Genomic DNA, 19,823 nt, shown 5'->3' with positions numbered 1-19,823 from the left:
TCAGCTCCTTGAATAGGTACATTACATAAACTATGTGCTTCCTGGACAAAGAAGACTGTCCCTTCGAGTTTTTCTTTTAGGAAGCATATTGGAAAAACCACGATTAATATCTCCGAAACAAAACCATATATAGCGAGTGAACAGTAGCCACCTCTTGAACTTTAATATTTCAGCCATTTTGATTGTTTGCTTGGTTCAAAACACTAGAAATAGTTAGGGAAGGCACCGCTGAGCAAGGAGTAGCTTTTTCTGCTGGCACACTGGAGAGCAGAGTTGTGTTATCAGACTCTGCCTGTCACTTCTGGGGTGCCGGAGAAGCAGCAGCATGCCCATCGCGAGGGGGGGGGGTTCGCCTCCCAGTGCTCTGACAACCAATCAAGGAGCGATGTTGACAGGTTCTGAAAGGACTACTGTCTGAAATCCTGTCCCGTTTTCCTAGCAGGAAGATGCAGCTGCGAAGCAGGGCCCTGCAGGGGAGGGGGCTGAGAATTCTTAAAGGGAATAAAAAATAGAATACACTGTTTTGGTTTTGCAGCCCTTTTTATACTCTAGTTCGCAACGCAATGATCTAAATATTGGTAGCATACACGGACTGTTCACGGAGACACTGAAACTACTACGGAGAGAATCTGAGCTCTCAACAGAGCAATTCAATCTCTGTGCGCCCTAATCGCTTGCTAAAATTCGTGTTTAAATTAAAGCCCTTTGCGTCTCAAGTCTGAGTCTGCAGCTAATTTTTGCAGTTGATTTATAAACCCTCCATGATGGGGTTTTATATTAGAAACACTGATCAGACCCTTCAGTATGTACCAGGCATCTCTGTAATGCGCAATACACAGCGCCTGGAATCCCAGCCATTAGCGGCCTGCATGTGACACAGACAAACGAGCAAATATCCACCAAGCTCCAGAGTTTAAATATCATACAATGGAAGGGGGAAACGCCATTATTTGAAAGCGTGTTTTTGCAGACACTAGCTTGTATGTTAATAATTTGATACAATCGGTGAATCACCTCCAGCTACCTTTTTTTTAAAGGGGTGCGGGAGGAAAGTCATGAGATAATCCTGTTTCTGAACAGCCAGTACAATTCTGCTATTGGTTTCATAAACAGTGAGTTTATTCTATCTATTTTAGAGGTGACTCTAAATTCACACTTTAGAATTAAACGTGAAAACGACTGAATGTATTGAGGCCTCCAGAGTCAGTCGAATGCACCAATGAATCGTCCTTGTGGGCTGACTGGTATTAAGTGGCTGGATTTTCAGTTCAGCTGAAAGCCCAGCAGCAGCGGTTTTCCTAACTTGGATGCACACGTATGAGATGGAAATGTGCAGCCTTAAAGCACGGTGGGGGGAAAGCATACGAGGGTTTCTGTGTTTGTACAGAGAACAACATCTCCAAATTTGTAAACAGAATTATTTTCATGGAAGACACCGAGAGATTCCTTAGTCCTGTACTTAACACTTCGCAGTGTTTTTAGCAATTAAGGCAAGAGGGGGGTGGATACAAAGATAAACCACTTTTTTCGCCCTGCAAGTGTGAAAGATAAGATAACAGTAAGCTGGGGCAAAACGTCCGCTTACAACCTTCCCCCCCCCCAGCGATTTTGACCTGTCACCTCTTATCTCAAAAATGTTCATTTCGAAAGCAGCTTCAAAAAGCCAAAGGGAAATAAAAGTATTTTCAGTTTTAAAAAGGCATTCACAACCAAGTTCCCTTCCACCGGTTTCTATAACTAAAACAAAGCAGTAGTTCAGTCAGTTAAGGTTTTCTTCTAAATGTGTCTGTTGGAAGCCAGAATTATTCACGTAATTGATTAAATTAAATAAAAACGAGGAATAAATCAGATGTACTGTGCATCAAAGCTCTTGTTCTCACTCACTACACTGAGCTACTAGCCAGGCTTTTATTTTAGTAGTTAAGGAACTTGTCTTTGTTTTACTAACCACTCACTGAGCTGAAACTAAACAGGTAGCTGTATTTGGGAGGGTCACATAACAGTGTCAACATATGGTGATTGTTAATACAAAATAAGAGCCTCTACTGACTTTTTACAGGCCTTTTTAGATTTAAAAACGGGGGAAATGCCATAGGACTGGCTGCAGATTGAACTAGTGCAGAAGTGGATTTAAAAAAAAAGTTCACAAACGAGAGGACTTTCTCAGATTTATACATCTAGTTAAGTTCTACAATTTCATCCCATTGTATATACTATCTGCTTCTCATTGGAGCTAATACAAGGCGGTTTCTTCCCATTCCCTGTTGTAGGCACATCCCCAGACACCCCGGTCTGGAACAGAAGTAGAAGGACATGCAGCCCCTTTCTGCAGCTCGACAGGCCCAGACACACAATTTATCCAATGTAACTTTTGGAGACATTCAGCACCTCTGAACTCGGCAGACAGTGAGGAAAGAAGCAGGACATACAGCCCCCAGACACACAGGCATACCACCACCAGCCTGGAATATGAAGTGACACTCCTCAGAGCAACGCCCATTCCCTCTTTCCACCAGGACAGAAGCGGGACATGTTTATCCCTTCACTCATCCCCTAGCACCAGACTTTTAATCCAGGAACACACACACACTGCACATCGAGCGCCAGGCATCTCCTCCACCTCCTCCCCTTCCCACACATGCTGAGAACAGGGCCCAGGCATGAAGACACCCTCTCCCATCACTCCAAGAAGCCAAGGCCACAGGGCCTGGTCCTGTTGAGTCTCAGCCTTCAGCAGCCCTTCTTCACTTCTCTCCCTCCAGTCCTGCCCCCCAGGGTGCAGCCCCCAATTCCCTGGCTCAGTCTAGACAGACGGCGCAGCCCTCCGCCATAACATACCCTCCCCCCACCCCGTCCCTTCCTGGTTGGGAGCGCACACACGGAAGCACACCGGGCCCGGCCGGCTTAGCAGCCGCGCCGAGACAGTTGCTGAGGGCGCAGAGCTGATCTCCATGCGGGGAGAGGGGAGTTCCCCGAGGCCAGGCGCGGCCCCAGTCTCCTCCTTCTCAGAAACCCGCCGCAGTTATTTTCACGTAGCGAGTGGGTCAGCAGCTGATGACAAAAAACCACCTCGCTAAGCCCTAGCCCTAGGCGATTAGTCATCCCCAGAGTTCCCCTAAGTCACAGCAACTTGGCAAACCCCCAAGCCCAGCCGTTAGCAGGGTCTGCGTCTCCTGGCTCCCCAGGCACCCTCAGCTACTGAGTCTGGGGCGACTGCGACAGAGGAGGGGGGGGGCTATACAGGGGAGCAGGCGTGGGTGTTGGGCTCCTTCCCAGGCTATTTTCGCTCTCAAATGATTGCGAAGCGTTTTATCTTCACAGTCACATCAGCAGCTAACGAAGCTCGGCGGCTGCAACCCACACGACTCTTGTTCCCTGCATTTATCCTTCAATAAAAGCCGATTCCTTTATTAGAAACAGGAGACTTGTCTCCAACCCGCCCCTATCAAATCCCAACTGGCAAGGCGCAGCCGACACCTCTCCCCCCCACCATCTCTCTCACACACACAGCCCCTGGCCAGGGGCAGCCCACACTCCCCATCAACTCCCCAACCTGGGGCAGCCCACACTCCCCTCATCAGGGCTAGCCACCCTCCCCCATCAAATCCCCCCTTGCCAGGGCCAGCCATCCCTCCCCCATCAGGGCCACCCAACCCTCCCCCATCAACCCCCCCCGCACTCCAGGAGCAGCCAACCCTCCCCCATCAAATCCCCCCCACCAGGGCCAGCCAACCCTCCCCCCCATCAAGTCCCCCCCACCAGGGCCAGCCATCCCTGCCCCCACCAAATCCCCCCTCACCAAGGGCAGTGGCTGCCCCCATCTAATCCCCCCCTCGCCAGACGCAACCCACTCGACTTTCGTTCCCTGCATTTATCCTTCAATAAAAGTCCTTTCCTTTATTAGAAACAAGGAACTGTCTCTCCCACCGCCTATCAAATACCCCTCGGCAGGCGCAATCAACACCCCCACACCACATCCCCCCTCACCACCAGGCGCGGCCCTCCCCTATAAAAAATTCCCCAGCATGAGCGACAGCCGTCCCCTCTCCCCCATCCCCCTTCACCAAGCGCAGCCAACACCTCCCTCCCCGTTCTCTCTGGCTCTCAAATCCCCCATCACTAAGCGCAGCCAACCCAACCCCCTCCTTCCCCCGGCTCAGCCAACCACCCATCAAATCCCCCTCACCAGGCTCAGCCCCCCCTCCTTTAAATTCCCCACCCACCCCCAGGCAGCAGCAGGTCTGCGAGGCGGCCGCGCGCTTGGCTTGTGTGTGACTAGTAGAAGCCAGAGCTGCTGCCGCCTGACCGGGCTGCGCGAGGCTTCCCCGGGCGAGCCAGTGTTCAGGGTGCCCGCGAGCTGCCTGCCCCTCCTCCCGCGCCCCGGGGAGGCCGGGCTGCTGCGCCTGGCTCCAGTGGAGGCAGGTGATTCTGCCAAGCACAATGAGGGGTTTGAGCGCTGGATAATAAAGCGCTATTCAGGGGGCTGTGGGCAGCGGTGCCCGGCCGCGCTGCCGGCTCAGGGGCGGTAACTCTCGCCCAGAGAGACCCACCCACCCAGTGTCGGGCCCCAGAGGCGGAGAACTCGCAGCGCACCCCACCCTCGCCCCGCGGGGGAGGAGGCTGCAAAGGGCTGGCAGCAGCCGGCGCGGGGCCTTGGCGCCCCCTCCCCTAGGAGGGAGCGGAAAGCTCTAGGGTTGCAACGCCGGCTCCTCCTTTCCCTGCTGCCGGGCGGGAGGGGATCGCCCAGCTGCTTCCCCGCGATAAGGTGCAGGGTGTGAAAAGCGAGAGGAATCAGGGGCCTTGGCTCTCCGCCCCCGCTGTCGGAAGCGGTGACCGCGCAGCCCACCCCTGGGTGCGGCAGGGCCAGGGCTCGCCTCCAGTGCCAGCTGTGCAGAGCAGGGGGCGCGGCGCTCCCGCTCCAGGGGCGAGTGCCCACGCAGCAGCGCTGTTACACGCAGGGAGGTTGGGGCCCGCGAGCCCCCAGCTGCCCCCCACTCCGGGGCCTGGCTGGCCGCGCCGAGGCTGGGGCAGGCGTTGTTTTGCGATGTGGCTTTGCAGCGAGAGGCTGAGCGGCGGGATCACGCGGAGGGAGGGGGGAGCGAGTTGCGGGCTGTGTGGGCGCGGGGCTGGGAGGGCGGCTCCGCCTGGCTGCCTGCTAATCGCACGTTTTCCGCTGCTAAAAAGAAACCGAGAGACACCGTGGCCGAGCCGAGCGCTGTCTGTGTGGCTGTGCCAGGAAAAGATGGCGCTGTCTCCTCTCCCTCCCCCCCCCCCTCGCTTGCTCGGCTTCCTCTTCCTCCCCGCCAGGCCAGCTGAGCCGGGCAGGTTGCCGAGCCCCCTTCTTCGGCTGGACCCCATTAGCCTCCCAGCCGTGCGGCGCGGCCCCTTTTCTCTTTAGGGTTCGCCTTTGTCTGGCGCGCTGCTCTCTGGCCGGGGAGGCAGTTTGGGGGGGGGGGGGGGGCTCTCCCAGCAGCTTCCTCCCCCCTCCTCCTATTTCTTTTCTCTCCCCACGGGCAATAGGGAGGGGGCCGGACCTCGCAGCCGGAACCTTTGGCGGGGGATCTGGCTGGGTTTGAGACACAACGTGACCTCGCTGGGCTCCAGCTGGCTCGCAGTGGGCTGCTGCTGCCCTGGGCTTTGTATGTGACGGGGCCCCCCCCTCCTCCTGTCTCCATGGTCTCCCAACACCTTTATTGACAGGGAAAAGAAGTGCTGTGCGTGGGTGAGCGCCTGCGGGGAGTGGGCAGGAGGTGCGCCGCGCTGGTGGCCTGCTATTGCAAGAGGCACGCCAGGCTCGGAGGAGTTTTACCTGCCCGGAGTTGTTTTGTAGGGCTGCACACAAAAGGCGGCCCTGGCGCTTTTCATTTGCCCCTGTTAAACCTGCTCTGCTGGGGGAACTCGCGGAAGGAGCGTGTCACCCTCCAGGGCAGACAGACTCGCTGATCTAACAGTTCTGGGATCTCTCTCCCCCTGTACGACACCCTCAGAGTTGCCCAAGTGCTAACTTTTTTTTTTTATCTGCAAATTAAATTCAGCGTTGCTCTCTCCCAGTCCTGTTCTGTTAATTGCACATGGCATTGGGGCGCCGCTCGCCAGGGATGCATGAAGGCCTCAGAGATTAGTTGCAGGCTCGTTCCAGCCCTTCCTAATCGGACTTTTCTTAAAACAGCCCTGAGTTGTGACTGATTTTCAAGGCGTTTTCACGGATAATATCTGCTCTAGGGACGTGGTGTTTTGAGTTAGCCGCTTGCCCAAGCTTATAGCTACGAACTATGTAGGGAGAGGTCAGGTCTGCAGGGGCTTTGTGTGCCTGCAAATCTATTTGTGTAATGATGATTTGCATTAAAGGAGCACATACCCCCCTCACTCCATGTAAAATGCACAATCAGTGCTGATGTTTCTAGGCAGAGGCTTTATACCACCGTGTGATTTCACTGAAGGTGTCTACAGTATTTTGCCTTCTGTATAAGAAAAGAAATAAGACACCTTTATCAATGATTTCTGGCGCCATTATCATAGCTAATTCCGTGTTTTATCGTGGTTTAGATCTGGATAGCATGTGATTTCTTTCACATCCCCTATTCCGACCAAAGATTTTTTATTTTTGTGCGTGGTCAGTTGTGACTTGTAAAATTATCCTGTCTAAATCGGCGGCAGCGAAAGGGTTTGCATGTGGCCTTTTCAAATGTTTCCTTTAACCGACGCCTACTGCATCTATCTGGTGATCAAGAAATGGTGTGTGGAGTGACAGAACCTAATAACTTGTCCACTTGTTCAGTTCAGGGACGTTGATTTCTGGTTCCAAGGCACTCTTAGCAGAGCAATGGCTACAGTTGCGGGGCATTTTATAGATGGCCTTTAGCCTAGATAAATATAAGCGAGAATGTGAATGTTATTAGCCAAATAAATAAATAAATAACTTATGCACAATGTTATTTTAGCATCATTTCCAAAGAGAAATTATACCCAAGTTGCAGAAGGAAAAGCAGCACTCGGGGATACTTTGTCCTATGTGTTGGGTTTTTACTTCCTCCATTTTAAATTTTGCCAAGAGCCTGACTGGCAAACTCAGTTGTTAAACGAAGGGAAATTCTACATCGTCTAATAATGCGCGGGTTAGAAAAATCTCGAGACTTTTCACTAACCTGGTCTCTCATTCAAGATTGAACATTAACAAATCTCGACCCCCTGGGGCACACCCGGAGGCCTTGCCTTTCAGACCTTTGTCTGCTTTTGGCAAGGCAGACACCAAGCACTTTCCTCCTTAAATGCAGTTGGGCTAATACGATTACAGCAGGGCTAGTTTTAGATAATTTTTTAGATTAAAAATCATGCGGGCTGACCCTCGAAGCCATATTACTGAACCGATACACTTACAGGGGCAAGTGCCTTGTCTGTTGACTCAGTTAAATGTTCAAAATCCCATTTGCATTTGCTTCTCGGCATATCATAAAGGTTTGATCAAACTCTCTGCGCCTAAGGAAACAGTGGCAGTAAACAGGCAGAAGTTTGCACTGCTAAGCAAGCACGGGGTAGGCAGGTTTTGCCTGTAAAGTGGAAGGGGAAAGAGTCGCCCAAACCTTCACTTAAGTACGATCCACCCTGTTCAAAAGTCTCCAGAGAGCTGCAGTAAAACCATGATTTGGGAGGACTAGCAAGCCGATCTCACTTTGATATTCGTCGCCACGGGGGTTCCTCAACTGATTTGTAATCAGGAAAATGGGAGCTGCTCTCACGTTCACCATAATAAACGGCAAACGCATTTCTGCGGGCTCCCAGAGTAAATATTGCATAGAAAACAGACTGTGTTGGAAAGCAGAAATCTTCCACTTCTTAGCACTTAGCAACCGAGGGAAGCGTTGTACGCTCTCCCTTGAGCCAGGCTCGATGTGATTTACTTTCTGGTTGTGAGGCAGATATACAAGAGCACAGAGTAATCCACAGAAGTATCAAATGGATAGTGACAGCCAAGAGGAGTGGGGGTGCTCCAATGTCCTTTCAGCACCTGTAGTCTTCGCTGGCTTGGCAGAGATGTGTCTTGCAGCGGGGTGGTGTATAGATAGCTCTACCTCTGTGGCAGGAGGCTCTGACTGGCATTTGTGTCAGTCTTTGCTGAAAAGGGAGGACTCAGTTGGCAGCACAGAGATGACACACTCAGACTTCTAGACTTTTGTCGAGTATTTCTAGAAACACGGAGCCTTAACGAATCGACTCTTTGGAGCCCCCCTTGTTGAACCCTGAAACTAAAGGTTCTCGCCTACTTCTTACACCATTGAGTTCTGAGAGAAACGTTTGACTAATTCTATTGTGCCCCACGGGGCGACTCTTGGGGGAAATTATGTGCCTTGTTTAAACTGCATTTGTTGCCGCATAAACACTAGATGTTCCTGACTACCCCGCCCTCTGCTATCAGCAGCTAATTCAAACTATGTGCATTTAACCTGGAGCCTTTTTCCTGAGCACCCTGATTATGGTTTGGCATTCCAAGTCATTAGCAACAAATGGAGCTGGTTCTTCAACAAGGCAATGGCCCTCAATGATCTAGCCTCCCTGCATTTTCTGGGGCCCTGACGCTATGCCCTGCAGAAGGCTTGCAGTTCTTCCAGTCAGGCCTGGAGTGCTTGGCGGGTAGGAACAGCTAGCTAAAGTAGTCTATTTTTAATTCCTTTTGTCCGATGAGGTCAAAGTTATGTTTATAGCCACATCTCCAGATCTCCCTCTCTGGCTTCCAAGGAGGTCTTAGACCAAGTAAGTAAACATACACCACTAGCCCCAGATGTTAAGTCCAGTTGAAGGCCTATGTCATGCCCAGGTTCTTAAGCAGCAGGTTTGTCTTATTATTCTCCAAAATCCTGCAATTATGCAAATGTTCGGGATGTTTTCCCCTTTGATGTGAACTTCCTCAAAATTATCCCTTCTCATTACGGAGCATGAAAATGCCTCTTGGACATGTAAAATGAACTACAGAGCTCCTTTCATCCTCTTGTGTTGTGTTCCTAACAATAGTCTCTCAAGCCCTGCACTCTTAAATTCTTTGAAATTGAATTAAATAAGCTTCCACAAGACTTCTCTGCCATGACTATGTTAGGGGCCGCTCTGTGCAACCACTGGATGTTTTATTTGGGGAAGGACTGAAGGATCGTGTCCTGACCTAGGTCTTTGACTTGGATGTAAATTTTACTTCCTGCTTACTCCTCCAGTTCCCAAAGGGTGTGGATTCTCACATTGTTATTCTGAAAGTAGCATAGATTTATGGTAGTATGTTATGACAAGTTGATCTGTGTTCTCAAATTATGTACAACTAATGGGTTTACGCCCCTATCCAGCTAGGAATTCACATTTGCTTGTGCTGTTTTCCATCACCATTGACCTCCCTATCTCTCCCATGTGCAGTGACTGTAAGTTGATACCCTCTTATCTACTAAGAGAAGCTCATGAACAAGTCACTAGAGAGCATGAAGCTGACCAGAAGTTGGTGGTCAGTCATATTAATTTTATCCAAAGTGGACAATTTGCTCCGTCTGCCTGGTGAATTTGCAAGGCTTCCCTGACATCATTCCCTTCTTCACTGTTTGCACATGAAACACTCCAGTGTGTGTTTAAGACATCAAATAACAGCTCAGTCTCTGAGACACTTTTAACTCAGTGTTTTGTTGCACCAATTACCATCTCTTGTTCCATTTTTGATGAGGAAGATTAACAAGGCACTGAATGTACCTTATATTTAGTATCTCCACAGAACAACAGGTATGATTTACAAGACCCCGGAGAGTCATAGCAGGTTTTCTTCATATAAGGGACTAGAAACCAAGCTGTGTCTTGAAAACTTACCTCCTTCCTCCCCCTTGAGAAAAATATTGTGGTTTAGTAAAGACAATTGGCTGGAGGTATTTTTATGAAACCTCATAAAGGTTAATAGCTTAAATAATCTCAAGAATATCTAGGTGTCTCTCTAAACCCCCTTACCCTTTCCCCTGCCATTCATTCAGACAAGCTATAGGGCTCTTTAGGCTAAATACCAGTCCTGTTAGAGAATGGATTTCTATCTTTAAAACAGGTCAAATTGCCTTTTGCCTTTTTCTGCTTCTTTGTGATGTATAAAGAAGGGCTGAAAGGAGATTTTAAGGGGCAAAGGGGTGGCACTCAGGAGTGTTGGCTGCTTCTTTATTTATTTATTTTCATTAGCATTTCAGCTCTTACGTAACCTGTAATATTATGGCAGTTAGAGAACTAGTGAAATTGTGGCATCACAAGACAAAGCTGCGCAACTGGAAGTGGTTTTTGTCAGACTGTTTTAGAATTCTTTGTCTTGTTTGTTAACCACTATTTAACTCCATTGCCCAATGAACGTTTGAAAGAGGAGTCTATTTTAAACAGATGTAACACCCTTGCCTATTTACAATTAAGATCTGAGTGTTCACGATACACGTCTTTGAGACCTTTGGGAATATCAGGGATTAAGAGACTTGAAATAGCTGATTCACAGATATTAAGGCCAGAAAGGACCATTATGATCATCTACTCTGACCTACTGCATAACACAGGCCAGTGAATTTCACCAGTCATCAGACCCATAACTTCTGCCTGAACTTTTAGGAAAGCATCCAATCTTGATTTAAAGACTTTAAGTGCTAGAGAATCCACCATATCCTTAAGTAAATTGTTTCTCGTTGTTAAAAATGTGCCTCTTATTTCTAGTCTGAATTAATATCATCAGTGTCTAACCAGTTTATCTAATTATGCCTTTCTCTGATAGAGTAAAGACCTCTCTAGTATCAGAACTCTCCACCTCTAGATACTGGTAAATACCATATCAAATCAGCTCATATCCTTTTCTTGGGTAAATTAAATAGATTGAGCTTCTTTAGTATGTCACCCTAAAACAGCTTTTCCAGACCCTAAATCATTTTTGTAGCTCTCTTCTGAACCCATACTAATTTCTCAACATCCATTTTAACATGCAGACACCAGAACTGGACACAGTATTCCAGTAATAGTCTCATTAATGCTGGAAACAGGAACAAAGGCACCGCCTATATCTGCTCAATATTCTCCTGTTTACAGACCCAAAAATAGTGTTAGTCTCTTAGCCACGCTATCGCACTAGGAGTTAATGTTCATTGGTTTTCCAGCATGGCCTCTAAAGTCCTTTTCAGAGTCATTGCTTTCCAAAATACAGTTCCTCCATGCTGGAACTGTAACCTACATTCTTTGTCCCTTGATATATGGCATTGTATTTGGCTGTATTAAAACATGTCGTTCAAAGTGAGTCCAGTTTACCAAATAATCCAGATCGCTGTGTAGAACAGACCCATCCTTACAGTAATTTATCACTCTGACAATTTTTGTATTATCTGCAAACTTTGCCAGCAATTATTTTATATTTCCTTTCTGATATTACTAAGGTTTAAAAAAAAAACAGAAAACAAAGAAACAGAAAAAAAGCTTTGTTTTCAGAAATAAAGTAAAGATGTCATTCAGGCCTTCTTTCCCCAGGATAAAGAAGCAAATGAGTCCAAATCAATGTTTAAAATCCTTCACAGACCACCTTTAATAGTTGTTCTCTGCACTATAGACTCTATTAAAAACACTGACTTTGTTTAGAAGTCACCCATCTGCATGCAGGATATTGTTTTCAGCATATTGGGCATCCGTTGATCAAACTAAGGAGCATTTGTTTTGCGAGGTAGGCATTATTTTACACTGGTTGACCACCATAAACTTTCACAGTGGCTGCAGAAGTCTTACAGACAGAGTGAAGTGTTTTTTTCCTCAAAACTAGCTACTTAAAGGGCTTTCAGATTAGTGCTAACCCATGAGATCCGTTAATCTATTGAAGCACAAAGAAGCCACTGCAGAACTCCTGCATTTTCTGCCTTTCCTCATCAGTAACACCTGAATCCAGCTGTAACTGTAAATTATAAACATGAGAAAAGAGGTGATAGTTGACATTACTCAACAAACCCTCGTTATGTTCATCCTTTTTATATTCTAGGTCATCTTCTGGAGCTAAGGGTGACCCTATCTAGGGGCTCAACTTGCCTGTCTAAGTATGTGAGAATATCAGTCAAAGGTTCCCGGAGGATAGATGTCTTAACTTCACAGCACCTACTCCCCTCTTTATTCTCAAGCTACACCTGCAGTTTAACTCAAAGACAGCTGAACAGGTCACCTCAATGGATGCCAAAAGATTAGACTCACCTACATAAAATAAATTATGATTTAACTCCAGCTACCTCTTATTATTTGTATCACAGTATTTCCTAGCCACTCTATCAAAGATCAAGGCCACATTGTGCTAGGCACTGTACAAACATACATTGAGAGAGTCTCTGCCCTGAAGAGCTTTCTTATAAATTACCTGTCCTGAGTCTCACAAACAGGCTTCCCCTCTGCCCTCCTCCAAATGTTGCTTCTTTAGCATACACAGCTTGGACATACATTAATATTTATATTACCCTTTCTACCAACTATGATGGAGACTAAGTTTTGTTCTAGATCCGTTCTTTATATCTTTTTAGAAAAAGTATGCATTCAGGGAATGAGCATACACTCTTATATCATGGTCATACACCATCCTAGAGAGATGATTACGATCAATACCAAGCTCATTGGCCTAGGAATTGCAATCTAGACCAATCATTCATATATTCACAATGGACCAATAATACATATATACTATGTCAGAGGTCATAGTACAAATTGGAGACGTTGGCCAGACCAGCTGGTGTGGTGTGGCTGCACCACTTACATGATCTGCTGGTAAAGCTGGTTTAGCTGGCCCAGGAAAGCTCACCCTACATAAGGGTGATCATCCAGCAGCATATAACTAGGGTCTCCTCTGCAACTCATCTTCCCTGCTGCTTGTGTAGCGGTGTAAACGGGATGTGGCTACAGGAAAGGGGACATGGCACTGATATACCTGCATTATGCAATCCCCAGATGCATCTTTGCCCCCATGTGACCTTTAAAACCTGGTGTAAAGTAGAGGACCCTCAGGCTGCTGTAACACAGCACAGGGGGATCATCCAGCACAGAGCAGCACCAGGATCGGGGCAGTGCAAATGTGAGGTTTAAGCCACCTTTTTATACACACACCTTGTATATGCTCTGTGCAGCATAACTGCCCCAGATGTTCTGGTCCCTTATATTTGTGCAGGTAGGGGAAATTACTTTTGCAGTGACACATGGTACAGCTTTCAGCTCCAATAGCAGCAATCATTCATTTGTATATTCAGATACCCGCAGTTCATGATGACTGAGATCATACAGGTTTGGCCTGTCTACATACAGCCCAAACTTCCCTAGCTAAGAGAAAGCTTGTGTCTATAGATATATTTGTCTACCCTGATCATGGACGTCTTCTCACACAGTTGTTATCACTGCCCTCTAAAAGACTGTTATGCAGACCTCACATTCAAAGCAGGTTCTTAGTTTGCCCTCTCTATAGAAAGTGAACATGGAGTAGTCACCTTTGTTATAAAGCACCATTGGGTTTTAGGTAACTCACATGGGCTCCACGTTAATTTCAATGCATCAGAATGCAATTTGTAATTTTATAAAGCTAAAAAGCTAAATACAAGAAGACGTGCAGTTTTGGGTCACTGTATGCTCTGCTCAGGATCATTTCTAACCTTTCTAGTTTACCTATTGTTGCACATAGCCAAACTGCTCATTACAACATGTTCTTTCTTACATTCAGCTATGAGGAAAGTTATTCTAGTTTGATGTACTGTTTCTGGGCCTGCTCCTGCTCCCATCTGACTCTCTGGAGATTTTGTCAGTTTCACATGTGTCTAAAGCCAATATTGACATATCCTTGTTTAAATGTCTTACATCAGAGGGGCCCCCAGGAACCTAGGCCAGGAGAACTGTTCCCCTACAAGTTATTGCTTCCTTTTTAAAAGCACAAGAGATCCAACAGTCTCGATGAGGCCTCACTCATCCAACCCAGATCTGTACTGTTCTCTGCAAGCTGTTGGCTGGCTGATGTAGGTGCCGCTTAGCCAGTACAACTTGGCAGAACTTTATCCTTCACTGTGGGTGAAGCTCACCCCTGAAGGCTAACACTAAGCCTCACTTAAGTCCTGTTTTGAAGGCGTAAGTGGGATTTAAGAGATGCATAGGTCATGTTCTTGCTCTCTGAACACCCTGTCTTGATTTTTAAACATGTTCAGTGTTTTCCTATTAAATATTATATCAATAAATAGCACTCCAGTTTATCTTAAAAATTAAGATACACATTAACAAGTTCAAAGTTTTTCTATGCCTGTGGAGCTGTCTGCGCTTAATCCAGTCACCTCATAAGAGAAATTAGGCCAGGAAGAAACTAATCCTCCATTTAAATAAATGGGGAAGCATTGGTCTTTGAACACCTGTATTGAGACTGGTTGTACTTTAAGTTGTTTTTCTTTAATTTAGGGCCAGACAATGTCCACAAGCATCAGAAGAAGATAATCTGTTCCTCAAAATGGTGTACATCTGATCTCCATGCTTCTTCCCGTCTGTTTTCTCCCTGTACTGTGAGATCAGACCACTTCAACATGAGGGTAGGTGGGGCCTCAAGCTGAGATCAGACTTTCAAGTGGAGGAAAAAATGGGCTGGGCTGGGATAAGTGGGCAGAAGAATCAGAGAAAGGGGAAGGAGATAAGAAGCCCATTGTTCCTCAGTGTGGGGATGGCTACAGAGTTTCTGTCTTCATCTGAAACTCCTGACTGGATCTGGCATTAAAATGAAGGTAATAGCCCACAGTTCCCTGCACAGATCTCAGAAGAACCTCCAGGGAGATTTGAGAATGCCAGGGCATCATCAGACCGTAGTGGAGGACTATCTGAACCACTCTGTTCTGAACCATTGTAGTACAATCTGCATTGGCATTAAAGCAGTGCAGGCTGAATTGGATCAGATTGAACTAGCATCCTGTTGAAAGCATGTTTAATCCAAATGGTTTCTGGCATGCATATAAACCAGGTGGATCTGATGTGTTTTACAAGTGTGCAAAAAGGATCACGTGGTTCTCGGCAAGCTACATTTCTCTACAATAGTCAAGGCCTAGACTCGTGGTATAGGCTAGGGTAGTTAGGTTGGACTGTTAAGGCCAGGGCAATCATTTTGAAAAATTTCTGCCTCTTAGTCTGCCATTTTCTTTCTAAATGCTACTTCTTTATGATAATCATCATATTTAAAAAGAAAATAGACAATTTTTATTGTATTGGTGCAAACCTAGTTTTTTCTGATGATGTTGAATGTCCATGGCAAAATAACCGCTCTCTGCAGGAGGCCAGCACAAGGTGCATAGACCCTAGAGGTGAATTTCAGCCATAGCCCTTTTAATTACTCAAATGTTCAGCTACTGTCTTATCAGTGAACACTGAGACTTGGAGTGGACACTGCCAAGAAGAAGAAAGAGAGGCACTGTCTTCAACCAACTTGAAGAAGGTTCACGGCCAGGTACATGCTCCGTTGCTGGTTTACTCTACCTACAGATTCTTCATGTGTTCCCTTGGTCATGGGTGTGTGTTCTCACACTCTAACATACACACGTCTGTTTCAATGTCATAGATGACATTACATTTTATCCCAGATACAGTTATTTTAACACCTTTTTTGTGTTTATGGCTCTATCTTAAACTGATGCATATAGTCTCTCTCTCTCTCCCAGTCAGTGGCAGCAACATATGACCAAGGATCAACTGTTCTTGCAATCTGTTCAGTTACATTGCACACCTGGTCCTTGTGCTTTGGACAAAGTCAGTTTCCTCTCCCACTTCAGCTCTTTCTACAGCTCTGGCACAAGATACATCTGTGGCACAAGTGCTAACCTGGGGTGCAACAAGGGCCCTTGAGTCATTTGTCTCTTAGCCAGTGCTGTCTGTTCTGCTCTCCTGAGGATGATCCACTCTTGCTAGGTGTTCTTAAGCAATGTATAGAGCTATAGGGCTGGTTATAAATGTTTGCCTCTCTCGCTCAGCTTTAGTATCTGTACTCAGAAGGCCCTTCTGTTTATTCGTTTGCAAGGATTTGTCAATGGCTGATGTCTTCCTTGCCCCCAACCCATAAATACCTTCTGTTCTTTAAACTGGGTCCTTTGTTATACCGGTAGCCTTCTATGAAGAGGCAGGGATTTTCCCCCTTCCTAGAAAAGGGCTCTGGAACTCAGGAAGGAGAGAATCCTCCTCGCAGCACGGTAACTGCTGGGGTGCCAGCCGGTAGAGAATGTTGTCCATTCACAGCTAATGATCGCCTCGGGCACTTAGTGATGGAAAATCCGGGAAGGCTGCAGAACTTGCACAGCGCTGCCCAAAATAATTGTACGGACCCGTTCCACGTGTCAAATTTGTGCAAGAACGTTCTCTCGCCCCCTCTCCTACGCCGGGAGAGATTTTAATGCCTTTATATGTTTCAGTAAAGCTAGGAATTTTAAATAGGATATTTGTAACAAGTGCGAAGCTAACCAGCGAGCTCCTCCAATGTGCTAGGCAGGCATGAGAAGTCACTTTGCAAGGAACATATAATTCACACGTTCTGCGCCTTTTTCTGAACCTTCGCATATGGAAAGACAGAGGAGCACTAATAAAACTGTAATCGAAGGAAAGATGGGAGCGGGGAGGGACGTTAGCAGGAACCCTTGGGTGCCAGATAAAATGACCAATGGCAACTCTCAGACGATGTTCAAGTGAAACCATAAGGCTAAATCTTGTCCGCGTTACTGCACCCAGTGTGATTCTTTGCAGTACTGGAGCCAGCCGAATTTGGCCCTGAGTCTATTTTCCCCGATATTTTTCTTCTGTCCACAGTTTCTTTAAGCCTCAGCAAGTTAACATTACAAATTAGAAGACCCGCCACCACCCTATAGCACTTCCCTGAAATGATCCAGAGGCCTAGGTTTTTTTCCATCATAATCCTTTAAAAACATTAGATTTTCAGTGATTCCCTATCGAGATAATCAATCAACAACTAGAGAAGTCCGGTTTGTGGACATTCTATCTGCTTGCCTGAGTTGCATAGCAATAAGCAGCTAAAGGAACATGCTGTTATCCTTTGATGTGTGACATTGTCTATGAGAAAAGCCAAACTACTGTCTGTGCATGGAGTCTTTTCAAAGGAAGAGTTTTGATTGTACTAGTTCCTTGTTTAGGTAGCTAAGAGTAGGAAGTATACATAAAGTAGGAAGCTTGGGCTACCTCAAAAGTATTTATTTTAATTATCTTTTGGCTGTAACTTCCATCGTTCGTCTTTGTATTATCGCTGTTAAAGTTTACTTGCAGAATTAACTCTAATTATTTTTTGTCTTTGTTCTCCATAGTGTGCTTGTGTTACTTTTGTACCGTGTGCCTTTTTCAGTAACCACCCCTCATATCGCTGTATTTACTTTATCTCGAGTTAATTCTTAGTGGAAGAGGACGGTGTATACATTAACCCGCTGGGTGCTTGTCTTTTTTTCAGTCAGTGATTTCTGCAACCAGTTCAATACCCTGTAGTCGGATGGGGTCTGATTCTCCTCTCACAGAGATCTAAATCCGAGTGACATCATCCAAGGCAATGGAGTCACTCCAGTGTAGAAATTGGTGTGAAGAGACTCAGGCCTTCAATCTCACAGGAACTGGAATAGACCTCTTCTCCAGTTTGGCTAGTTTAAATTCTAAATGAGGTTGAGAACGTTTACAGATTTGAAACAGCTGCTGGTCTTGCTTTGGCTTGCCTGCTAAAATGTGCCGATCTCCTTTTAATCTGTTTCATATTCACAAATTAAGCACTTAGTTTAGGCAATAAATCATTAGGCAGTTTACCAGACTAGCATGAGACAAACAAGTGAAAAGGGAAAACAATCTCCTAACAGTATATTAAAGGTAACTGGAAAGACGCGTTTGGAAAACCCTGCCTGCATTCCCGTGGGTATATAATGCACAGAGCAAATCCTGTAAATTCTGACATCCTGCCAAGAAACACTTTCCCGCGTCCCTTGGACGGCGCTTGTCCTAAGAAAACTGCAAGCAAAGAAAATCTGGCTTAGCCAGACAGTTGTCCCCCGCTTAAAGCAGGCTCCATGAATTTAGAAGATTCCAGTCTCCTGCTTTGTTTGCCCAGGTATTGTCTCCCCAGGATTGTTATACCTGAAATGTGCTATCCAAGCAGCAGGCTGGAAATAATGACTCACTCGAAATGCGCGATAACCTTGCATTACACATTCACATCAGATCGGCCTATTTGTTTTTTCTTCTGTGCAAAAGTGCAGCCTTTTCTCAATATTTCATGACATTGCTGCATATTCCCCTCTGTGGTTTGCATCTGAGGCGCTTCCTGATGCCCAGGGACTCCTGTACAGCAATTGTCGAATCGATTAGCTCCACTCTTAAAGGAGCCCGAGAAGAGACAGAAACTGAACAGCGAATTTCTCCCCGGAAAGAGATCCTGTTAAGAGATCTCCTTTTGAGCCTGCTTGCCGGGATCGCAGCGCGTGTTCTGGACTTCTCAAAGTTCCCTGTGTAGGAAAAGCTTTGAGGCAGAGACGCAGTGGTTTACTCCGGGAGCCAAGCTCACGTTTGGCTGCCTGGCCACAATACAAAGGCTGCCAGCAAATGTGCTGGGAGGAGGACTTGGAAGCAGCACAAGCTACGAAAGGGATCGGATTTTCACCTCAGTACATGTTCTTCCATGATCCGATTCAAGCCCGTACTGTACAGACTGGGGCGCATCTTTTACACCGCAACAGTATGTAGAAAGACAGGATCTCAAGCCGAAACGCAGCCTAGGATGGTGAGTGCGATTTCCCACAGACTCCGTGATTTCCCAAACCGCAGAACAGACTCTCCCTTCAAAGTGGGGTCCGGGCAGCCTGCTTTGCCTGGCCGAGGTGAAGAGCTGTAATGCTGTAGTTTACCTGAGCTACAATCCCGCCTGGGGAGAGATGTGCAGTAGGCCGGTCTCAGCCTAGCTCCATTTACACGTAACCCTGTGTTCTCCCCCCGCCCCCCCCCCGACGCTGATGGCAAATGTTAAGGGCAGGCACCCAGGCCAGCACCATTAGGTTTGTAAAGCTGAACATTGATTTCCGTTTGCAATCAAATATGTGCCTGAGCTATCGGCCAGCAGTAACTCCAGGGTTTGCGTGGAAGTGTGACTTACTCCTAATCAGGATAACTAACCTCTGCTAGTCCGGGAGTTGGTTTAAAGGCGTGAAAAAGTCTAATCCTACGTACTTATCTGAGCCATCTGAAATTATAACGCCCCTCCCCCCCCCCGCAAAAGTCACGATAACAGCCTCATGTAATACTTTTTAAATATTTACAACATAGTTCCACGGTAACGTTATCCATCTAGCTCAAGGACGGGTATTTCCAGAAATCTGCCAATGACCAGGGAGCCCTACCCTAAGGCCCGAGACAAAAGACCAGTGGCAGTACTCTGGCTGCAAACGCGGAGGTTGCGGAAACTATTTCAACAGAGACTTTTTTTTTAAGGGCTCCGTGCTGGGTTAGCCTTTTCACACCGCATTTTCTAGTTCAATCCTGACTCCGGCACGCCAAGCACTCCGAAGGCAAATACTGTACATCGTTCCCAGCCCCGACTGAAAAACATTAAAGGGAGGGATGGAGAGATCGGAGGGGTGGGGGGTCGGAACAACGGCGAGGGAGCGGGAGGGAGAGAATGCAGATTTAAAGGGACTCACATGAAAGAGAGCAACACAGACCTGTGACCGTCCGCCTTGTGAAATTGGATGAGATCTCTTTGCGAAGAGGCGCTGTCACAGGCTATTTATCTCTCGCCAGAGTGGAGGCTCCGGTTCCCACATCGCCTGTGAGTAACAATGGCAGCGATCAGC

General features: G+C 46.8%; 1 protein-coding gene across 13 annotated transcripts in view; it reads right to left on the bottom strand.

Moving 5' to 3' along the window:
* BCOR (BCL6 corepressor) overlaps window positions 1-19,823 on the bottom strand; it is a 71,374-nt gene extending 51,551 nt beyond the window's left edge. For 6 of the 13 annotated variants that reach the window (XM_065578955.1, XM_065578984.1, XM_065578977.1 and 3 more), the window contains exon 1: window positions 19,671-19,823. The gene's annotated coding sequence lies outside the window, so the exon portion shown is untranslated. The remainder of the gene's footprint in view (window positions 1-19,670) is intronic. The other 7 variants (XM_065579000.1, XM_065578994.1, XM_065579002.1 and 4 more) reach the window with 3 other exon arrangements.

This window comes from Chrysemys picta, chromosome 1 (assembly GCF_011386835.1).
Source record: "Chrysemys picta bellii isolate R12L10 chromosome 1, ASM1138683v2, whole genome shotgun sequence".
NCBI lineage: Eukaryota > Metazoa > Chordata > Testudines > Emydidae > Chrysemys > Chrysemys picta.
Note: the sequence above shows the minus strand (reverse complement) of the source record. Positions and strands in the feature narration are given on the sequence as shown.